The sequence below is a fragment of the Triticum dicoccoides genome, chromosome 7B (genome assembly GCF_002162155.2).
Source record: "Triticum dicoccoides isolate Atlit2015 ecotype Zavitan chromosome 7B, WEW_v2.0, whole genome shotgun sequence".
In the NCBI taxonomy this organism is placed as follows: domain Eukaryota; kingdom Viridiplantae; phylum Streptophyta; class Magnoliopsida; order Poales; family Poaceae; genus Triticum; species Triticum dicoccoides.
Genome location: NC_041393.1, coordinates 225,202,942 through 225,213,541, shown reverse-complemented (window position 1 = coordinate 225,213,541; position 10,600 = coordinate 225,202,942).

The following is a 10,600-nucleotide window of genomic DNA, read 5'->3' as shown; positions in this document are numbered from 1 at the left end:
ATTTCATCCAAGCGATTAATCCCTTCCTTCGGAGTTTGTTCTTGATGAATAAATTCTAGGTCCAAGTGTTTTCATCTTTTCTTTTCTGGAGTACAAATTTCCTCGGTCATTTCGTCGGAACCTCTATCTAAATCATCACAAGGCTCATCTTATTCTGGCATCCTTCATTCTATCTCATCATCCTTTTTGTCACCGGAGTTCTTCATGGTGGTTCTTCATGATTTAATTCATTTCTCAAGAGTTCATCAAGTATCATTCCATCCTCTCAAGTTCATGTTCTATTCTTTCCATGTTCAGTCAGAGTTCTGCCTAAATCCTTTTTAGTCTTATTCATTTCTTATCTCGTTTTAACCGGAGTGGTTTCATAGTCTATTTGATTCCGTGAGCTTTTGATTCTCGTCATTCTCGTCGTTCCTCTCTTCTTCTCGAGTGCTCTCGATTCTTTGCTTCTTCTCTTGAGTTCTTGCTTTACCTCATCCCTTTTCCCTTCCGTCTCAGTCCTAAGATCTCGGGACGAGATCTCTTATTAGTGGAGGAGTGTTGTAACGCCCCGGATTCGATGCGCCAGGTGTCTGCCAGTTATTCGCCGTCGTTGCCATGTCATTTGCTTGCGTGTTGCATTTTGTCATGCCATCATGTGCATTTAATTTTGCATACGCGTTCGTCTCATGCATCCGAGCATTTTCCCCGTTGTCCATTTTGCAATCCGGCACTACTATGTCCCCCGACGTCCCCCTTTTGTCTCTTGTTGTGAGCGGGTGTTAAACTTTCTCGGAATGGCCCGAGGTTTTCCAAGCGGCCTTGGTATAGCACCGGTAGACCGCCTGTCAAGTTTCATGCCATATGGAGGTCGTTTGATACTCCAACGGTTAACCGGAGAACAGTAAAAGCCCTCTTTGTGTTGCAGCCGAACACCCCTCCAAAGTGGCCCAAAACGCATCCTAACCCCCTCCATGCTCTCGGTCGTTCGATCACGATCGTGTGGGCGAAAACCGCACCCATTTGGACTCTCCTAGCTCCCAGGATATATAAATATGTGCCTTCCCCCAAAATTCGCGGATGAAACCCTAGCCCCGCTCCCTCTCCGCCGCCGGACACGTCCGGATCGGACCGGACATGTACGCTCCGCCGCGCCGCCGCCCTCAGCGAACTAGGGAGCGCCATGTGGCACTCCCCGCCGCCAGCCGCCGCCGGCCCGCTCAGCCCAGGCAGGACCCTCCCGGTCCGCGCGCCGACCGCCGCCGCCCGGCCGCCCGCCGCCGGGTCCCGTCCCCGCCGCCTTGCGCCTCGCCACCGGCAGCCGCCGTGCGCGCCGCCCCGCGCCCTGTGCCTCCATGCCGGCGCCGCCCTCCGCGGCCCCCTCGCCGCCCAGCTCCTCGCGCCTCCCGCCGGCGTGCCTCGCCGCCTCCAGCCGCCGCCCTTCGCCTTTGCCGCCGGCGCCGCTCCGCCGGCCTCCGAGTCGCCGCCCCTTGCCGGCCGGAGCGCGCCTCCCCATGCCGCGCCTCCCCGTGTAGCCGTGATGGTCTCTTTTCGGTGGAGTCCGGGAAGTGAACACGGTTTTGGGTTATGTTTGACGTAAGTAGGAGTTCAGGATCACTTCTTGATCATTGCTAGCTTCATGACCGTTCCGTTTGCTCTCTTCTCGCTCTTATTTGCGTATGTTAGCCACCATATATGCTTAGTCGCTGCTGCAACCTCACCACTTTACCCCTTCCTTTCCCATTAAGCTTTGCTAGTCTTGAAACCCATGGTAATGGGATTGCTGAGTCCTCGTGGCTCACAGATTACTACAACAACAGTTGCAGGTATAGGTTATGCGATGTTCATGACGCGAGAGCGATGTTTGCTTGTTTTGGAGTTCTTCTTCTGCTTCTTCTTCGATCAGGGGATAGGTTCCAGGTCGGCAGCCTGGGCTAGCAGGGTGGATGTCGTTTGAGTTTCTGTTTGTGGTTCATCCGTAGTCGGATGTTGTTCTCATGTAAGATGATGTTGTATCCCCATCTATTATGTAATGTTGATGTAATGATATCCACCTTGCAAAAGCGTATCAATATGCGGTTCTATCCTTGGTGGGACCTTCGATTCTCTTTAGGATAGTATCGCATATTGGGCGTGACAGCGTGTGACGGACTAAACACTTCAACTGTGGCGACAGCCAGTGCATGCATCAGCAACAACTAGGGTGCACCATGACGAGGCCAGCTAGGACATAGATAGTAGCTAGGTTAGTGGGTCGAGGGTGCATTCCCTGACCCGGGGTCGATCGACCCCAATCGAGGGTCGGGTACGAGGTGGGGTCAAGGTGGGTCGTTGATACGTCTCCAACGTATCTACTTTTCCAAACACTTTTTCCCTTGTCTTGGACTCTAACTTGCATGATTTGAATGAAACTAACCCGGACTGACGCTGTTTTCAGCAGTACTGCCATGATGTTGTTTTATGTGTAGAAAAGAAAAGTTCTCAGAATGTCCTGAAAATCCACGGAGGCACTTTTTGGAATTAATAAGAATTTCTGGACGAAAGAAATACACCAGGGGGCCCAGGGCCTGTCCACGAGACAGGGGGGCGCCCCCCTGTAAGGGCGCGCCCCCCTATCTCGTGGCCCCCCTGGACCTCCACCGACCTCAACTCCAACTCCATATATTCCATCTCGCGGAGAAAAAAATCAGAGAGAAAGTTTCAATGCGTTTTACGACACGGAGCCGCCGCCAAGCCCTAATCTCTCTCGGGAGGGCTGATCTGGTGTCCGTTCGGGGCTCCGGAGAGGGGGATTCGTCGCCGTCATCATCATCAACCATCCTCCATCACCAATTTCATGATGCTCACCGCCGTGCTTGAGTAATTCCATCGTAGGCTTGCTGGACGGTGATGGGTTGGATGAGATTTACCATGTAATCAAGTTAGTTTTGTTAGGGTTTGATACCTAGTATCCACTATGTTCTGAGATTGATGTTGCTATGACTTTGTTATGCTTAATGCTTGTCACTAGGGCCCGAGTGCCATGATTTCAGATCTGAACCTATTATGTTTTCATGAATATATGTGTGTTCTATATCCTATCTTGCAAGTCTATAGTCACCTATTATGTGTTCTGATCCGACAACCCCGAAGTGACAATAATCGGGATACTTCTCGGTGATGACCGTAGTTTGAGGAATTCATGTATTCACTATGTGTTAATGCTTTGGTCCGGTTCTCTATTGAAAGGAGGCCTTAATATCCCTTAGTTTCCGCTAGGACCCCGCTGCCATGGGAGGGTAGGACAAAAGATGTCATGCAAGTTCTTTTCCATAAGCACGTATGACTATTTACGAAATACATGCCTATATTACATCGATGAACTGGAGCTAGTTCTGTGTCACCCTATGTTATAGCTATTACATGAGGAATCGCATCCGGCATAATTATCCATCATTGATCCATTGCCTACGAGCTTTTCATATATTGTTCTTCACTTATTTACTTTTCCGTCGCTACTGTTACAACCACTACAAAAACCCAAAAACATTTATCTTTACTTTTGCCACCGTTACCTTTATTATCATATTACTTTGCTACTAAATACCTTGCTGCAGATACTAAGTTATCCAGGTGTGGTTGAATTGACAACTCAACTGCTAATACTCAAGAATATTCTTTGGTTCCCCTTGTGTCGAATCAATAAATTGGGTTGTACTTCACCCTCGAAAGCTGTTGCGATCCCCTACACTTGTGGGTTATCAAGACTAATTTCTGGCGCCGTTGCCGGGGAGCATAGCTCTATTCTCTGAGTCACTTGGGAATTATATCTGTTGATCACGCTAAGACCAAGATTTTGCCCTCAACTACGAGGGGAGGTAAGGAACTGCCATATAGCTCTGCACTAGATTCTCCTTCCATTATTAGTAGGCTTGTGACACCTAAACCTGCTACTGCTATGAATTCTGATATGTCGCATGTTATTGATGATGCCACTTCTGCTATGCATGATGAAACTACTTCTGTGCGTGATACTACTTTGCCATTAGGTGAATTTCTTGATGAACAACTTGCTAGAGTTAGGGGGAATGAAAATATTGAAGATGCTATTATTGATGATAGTGATGATGAAAATTCTCCCAATGATTATGTATTGCCTGTTGTTCCTGAGGGTTATGTTATGAATAAAGAAGCTGCTGAAGCTATCTTTGCTTGCAATGATAGATATGATCTTAAGAAGTTATTATCTAAATGGAAGCAGCAGTCTCTTAATGCTAGAATGAAACCTGACCCTGCTTTTGCTACTTCACCTATCTGTGTTACTGATAAGGATTATGAGTTCTCTGTTGATCCTAAGATTATTACTCTAGTAGAATCCGATCCTTTTTATGGCCTTGAATCTGAAACTGTTGTGGCACATCTTACCAAGTTGAATGATATACCTACTCTGTTTACTCATGATGATAGATCTCACTACTTTTATATCCTTAAGATATTCCCGTTCTCATTAAAGGGTGATGCTAAGACTTGGTATAATTATCTTGCTCCTGGTTGTGTGCGTAGTCCCTAGGATATGATTTATTATTTCTCTTCTAAATATTTCCCTGCTCATAAGAAACAAGCTACCTTGCGGGAAATATATAATTTTGTGCAAATCAAAGAAGAGAGTCTCCCAAAAGCTTGGGGGAGGCTCCTCCGGTTACTTAATGCTTTGCCTGATCATCCTCTCAAGAAAAATGAAATACTTGATATCTTTTATAATGGACTAACCGATGCTTTCGAGGACTACTTGGATAGTTGTGCTGGTTGTGTTTTCAGGGAAAGAACAGTCGACGAAGTTGAATTACTATTGAATAATATGTTGACTAATGAAAATAATTGGAATCTTCCTAAGACAATTCTTGGGGAAATTCCTGAACCAATTGAGCCAACTCCTGAGCCTATTCCTAAACCCACTCCGAAGAAGAGAGGTGTTCTATTTCTTAGTCCTGAAGATATGCAAGAGGCAAAGAAATCAATGAAAGAAAAAGGTATTAAAGCTGAAGACGTTAAGAATTTACCTCCTATTGAAGAAATACATGGTCTTAATATACCGCCTGTTGAAGAAACACACTGTTTTGATAACCCGACACAGGTAGTAAAGGTAAATTCTCTCTATAGATATGATAAAGATGAAATCCCATCTACTAAATTTCATAGCCCTTGCTTAGATGAATTTGATGATTTCATGAATAGACAAGAAAATTTCAATGATTATGTTTGTAGACAATTGAAGAATAATGCTTATACGATAGTACGCTTGAATGATTATGTAGCTAGAGTTAAGAGTGAACTTAAACTCACTGGTAAACATGCTTCCATGATTGCTACTCAAGCTGAACAAGTACTTAAGGCTCAGAATGAATTGCTTGCTGAATTAAAAAATAAAAATGACTTTGCCGTTAGAGTGACTACTAGAACTGGTAGAATGACTCAGGAACCTTTGTATCCTGAAGGCCACCCTAAAAGAATTGAACAAGATTCTCAGAATAATAATCTAGATGTTCATAGTTCTTCTAAGAAGAAGAAAAAGAAGAATGATAGGACTTCGCAAACTTCTAGTGAACCTACTGTAGACACACCTGAGAACCCCAATGATATTTCTATCTCTGATGCTGAAACACAATCAGGTGATGAACATGAACATAGTGATAATGTTAATAATAATGTTCATGTTCATGCTCAACCTAGCAAAAGCAATGAAGTAGAGATTGAACCTGCTGTTGATCTTGATAACCCACAAACAAAGAATCAACGTTATGATAAGAGAGATTTTGTTGCTAGGAAGCACAGTAAAGAAAGAGAACCATGGGTTCAGAAACCCATGCCCTTTCCTCCTAAACCATCCAAGTCAAAGGATGATGAGGATTTTGAGCGCTTTGCTGAAATGATTAGACCTATATTCTTACGTATGCGCTTAACTGATATGCTGAAAGTAAATCCTTATGCTAAGTATATGAAGGATATCATTACAAACAAAAGAAAGATATCAAAAGCTGAAATTTCCACCGTGCTTGCTAATTACACCTTTAAGGGTGGAATACCAAAGAAACTTGGTGATCCCGGAGTACCCACTATACCTTGCTCTATTAAAAGAAATTATGTTAAAACTGCTTTATGTGATCTTGGAGCCGGTGTTAGTGTTATGCCTCTTTCCTTGTACCATAGACTTGAATTATGTAAGTTGACACCTACTGAAATATCTTTGCAAATGGCTGACAAATCAACTGCTATACCTGTCGGCATTTGTGAGGACGTGCTTGTTGTTGTTGCAAATGTCACTATCTTAACGAACTTTGTTATTCTTGATATTCCCGAGGACGATAGTATGTCTATTATCCTTGGTAGACCTTTTCTTAACACTGCAGGGGCTGTTATTGATTGCAAAAAAGGCAATGTCACTTTTCATGATAATGGTAATGAGCATACGGTTCACTTTCCGAGGAAACAATCTCAAGTTCATATCATCAATTCTATTGAAAAAGTTCCAACTATTATTTTTGGAAGTTTTGAATTTCCTCTCCCTACTGTCAAGAAAAAGTATGATATTCTTATTGTTGGGGATTTTCATATCCCCGTTGAGATAACTTAGTGTTATTCGAAATTTCTCCAGTTCCGTGTTATTCGGAATTAGTTTGTTAACAAGACTTGATCAACCTTGTTAGTGGATTCATTTTGATGATCATGAGATGGATGAAACTAGAAGGCACAACCTTCTGTACCCTCTTTTTACTTTCTATTATTTAGAATAAAATAAAGTATTATCCGTCTGGTTTCTAAATTATCCTTGCATTGAAAAATAGTCCGAAAATAAAAGTGCTCCAAATGCCCTGCAAATTTAGTATGATTTTTTCTGGAATATTTGAGGATTTTAGGCACTAAAAACACTGCAGGAGGGGCAAGCACCAGGCCACAAGAGTGGAGGCCCCCCTGTCTCATGGGCCCCTGGTGGCTCCCCTCCACTTATGCCAGCATCCACACACTTCATCTTCTACCCAAAAAAATCCCCATCCAGCTCAAGCACGAGTTCTAGCTTGTTTTGCTGCGATTTTCGATCTCTTAGCTCAAAGCTCCATTCACAAAACTGCTTTGGGAGATTGTTGCTTGGTATGTGACTCCTCCATTGGTCCAATAAGTTTTTGTTCTAGTGCTTTATTCATTGCAAATTTTTGCTGCATAGGTGACCATGTTCTTGAGCTTGCATGTTAAATTTCTGAGGTCCCAAGCGATTCCAATGCATGATATAGGCTCTAACCACTTGTAGGAGTAGTTGCTATCAATCTTGTTTAGTTTTATGCACTTTTATTATGAAGTTACTAAAAATTTCAGAAATTTTCAGAAAAATGTTGAGGAAACTTTTGAGGGGCTCTTCTAGCCAAAGCTCCCAGGAAAAACAAGCCAAAGAGAAGGAAAAAGCCAAGTATAATCTTCCTCTCTTAGTGGAAGTACGGTCGTGTGAATGGCCATGCGAGGATTTCTTGAAAGAGGCTGGAATTCATGAAGACTTTCACGCTTTAATCGAGACTGCAGGCCTCACCGGGGTCATCAACGATCGAATCGATCAGTATCTCTTACTCACCAATACTTTCGTGCAAAACTTTTATTTTTATCCTAAGAAGTCACCGCCTGTAGTATCATTTCATTTATATGATGAGTTCAAAGAAATGTCTTTACGTCATTTTTGCGCGGTATGTAGGATACCTTATGTGGGAGAATTAGAGGAACCCCATCGTGAAGATGTGGCGGGCTTTGTTAATACTATCGCCGTAGAGGAGCCAAAGAAGGGTTCCGAGGCAAAAGTCTCTAGCATACACTTTCCTGTTTTATGCTACTTTGCCATATTTGCTAGTAGATGCTTGATTGGTCGTGGAAATAGTGGAAACTTGAGCGTTCCTGATATTATCATTCTTCAACATGCTTTGCTTGGAGACAATACTTTTAGTATGGGTGTCGTCGTTGCTAAACGGCTAGCCTTGAATCGTACAAAAGGCCCCATATTTGGAGGTATCTATGCTGCACGTCTTGCTAGACATTTTCAGATACCCATTAGGCACCATGAGGAAAAGGAGACAATATTGCCTCCTCACATTTTAGATTACAAGAGCATGGTAGCACACAAGTTTATTGTTGACAACGAAGATAGGATGCTCTTGTATAAACTTAGATTCAATAAGAAACACTTTGAGATTATTATTTTGCCTGCACCTTTGTTGTTTGATTTGCTTGCAGAAAATTTTCTCGTCACACCGGAAGAGGTGAACAATCATCGAGCTCAAGCTTTTACTCCGGAACCTGAACCTGAGCCGGAACCTGAACTGGACCCTTATCGTGCATCATTTGTCCAGTGGGATCCGGAGATGACTAGCCAGTGGTATCCTGATCACACCTCCCATTACATCGAGGAGAGTAGCGGCGATCCTTGGTATTATACCAACTTAGGCCAAAATCCTAAGCTTGGGGGAGTACGTATTTCTCATCGACTTTACATTCATGCTCACACACTAGTTGTCGGTGCTCATACTCTTTCATTGTATTATCCATGCTAGTTTAAATTTCTTTTTCTAGTTTTCTTCTTGTGTGTTTGATAAACCTTGAGAAGAACCAGAAAAAAATAGTTAATTTAATTTCCATGCTTGTAGTAGAAATTAAAATGAAAACCCAAAAAGATTTCTAGTTCTTCTTCTTACTTGTTGGGAGCTTTCCCGTGTAAATATTTTTATTTTTTATTTTCTTTCCTTTGGGGGTCGAGAAGACCATATTGAAAATGCTTAGTGGCTCTCATATGCATGAGTGTTTATTTAATTTAGAGCCCATATTACTTGTCCTCTCTTTTGAGTTGAATGCTTGCAGATTCCAGCTTCGTCCAATGCACGTGCACTCTTATTATTATACACATCGTTTGGTCGTGCAAGTGAAAGGCAATAATGACGACATATGATGGACTTATTGGGATGAGAAAAGCTGGTATGAACTCGACCTCTCTTGTTTTTGTAAATATGATGAGTTCATCATTTCTGAGTCAGCTTATTATGAACTAAATGTATTTGCAATGACATTTAGAGATTATAGTTGCTTGTGCCATGCTTGATTAGCTATGAGTTATAATGATTTACCTTGCGTGCCAACATGCTATTAAAATGATTATGATGTGGTATGATGGGATGGTATCCTCCTTTGAATGAATTGAGTGACTTGACTTGGCACATGTTCACGCATGTAGTTGAAACAAATCAACATAGCCTTCACGATATTTATGTTCATGGTAGATTATATCCTACTCATGCTTGTACTCGGTGTAAATTAATTTTGATGCATGTTTATGACTGTTATCGCTCTCTCAGGTGGTCGCTTCCCAGTCTTTTGCTAGCCTTCACCTGTACTAAGCGGGAATACTGCTTGTGCATCCAAACTCCTTAAACCCCAAAGTTGTTCCATATGAGTCCACCATACCTTCCTATATGCGGTATTTACCTGCCGTTCCAAGTAAATTTGTATGTATCAAACTCCAAACCTTCAAATGAAATTCTTTTTTGTATGCTCGAGCAACACATGTTACAACTAGGGATGCCTATATCTTCCATGCTAGATGGGTTATTCTCACGAGGAGTGGACTCCGCTCCTCATTCACGAGAAAGGGCCGATAACCGGGATGCCCAGTCCCATTAACCAAAAAGATCAAAGCAAATCAAAATAATTAAACAAAACTCCCCCAGGGCTGTTGTTAGTTGGAGGCACTCATTGTTTCGAGCAAGCCATGGATTGATGCTTGTTAATGGTTGGGGGAGTATAAACCTTTACCATTCTGTTTGGGAACTGCCTATAATGCATGTAGTATGGAAGATACATCCATCTCATAGTTGTTGCGTTGACAGTGAAAGTATGCCGCTCAAAATGTTATTCAATCTCTATTTTAAAATCGAGCTCTGGCACCTCTACAAATCCCTGCTTCCCTCTGCAAAGGGCCTATCTATTTACTTTTATGTTGAGTCATCACCCTTCTTATTAAAAAGCACCCGCTGGAGAGCACACTGTCATTTGCATTCATTTCTATTGCTTTATATTGGGTATGACTTGACTGGATCTCTTTTACCATCAATTACAATGTTTAGTCAGTCCTTGATCTTTAAAGGTGCTCTGCATTTATGTTTTGCGGTCTCAGAAAGGGCTAGCGAGATACCATTTTGTTATATCATGTTATGATTGTTTTGAGAAAGTGTTGTCATCCAAGTTTTATTATTATGGCTCGCTAACTGATTATGCTATTGATATGAGTAATTGTGAGACCTAAGTGTTATTGTGAGTACGGTTAGTTCATAATATTTGCTGAAACTTGAATGCTGGCTTTTCATGTTTACAACAACAAGAGCAAACAGAGTTTGTAAAAGTTTTTCTTTATCACTTTCAGTTTATCAACTGAATTGCTTGAGGACAAGCAAAGGTTTAAGCTTGGGGGAGTTGATACGTCTCGAACGTATCTACTTTTCCAAACACTTTTGCCCTTGTTTTGGACTCTAACTTGGATGATTTGAATGAAACTAACCCGGACTGACGCTGTTTTTAGCAGAATTGCCATGATGTTGTTTTACGTGTAGAAAATAAAAGT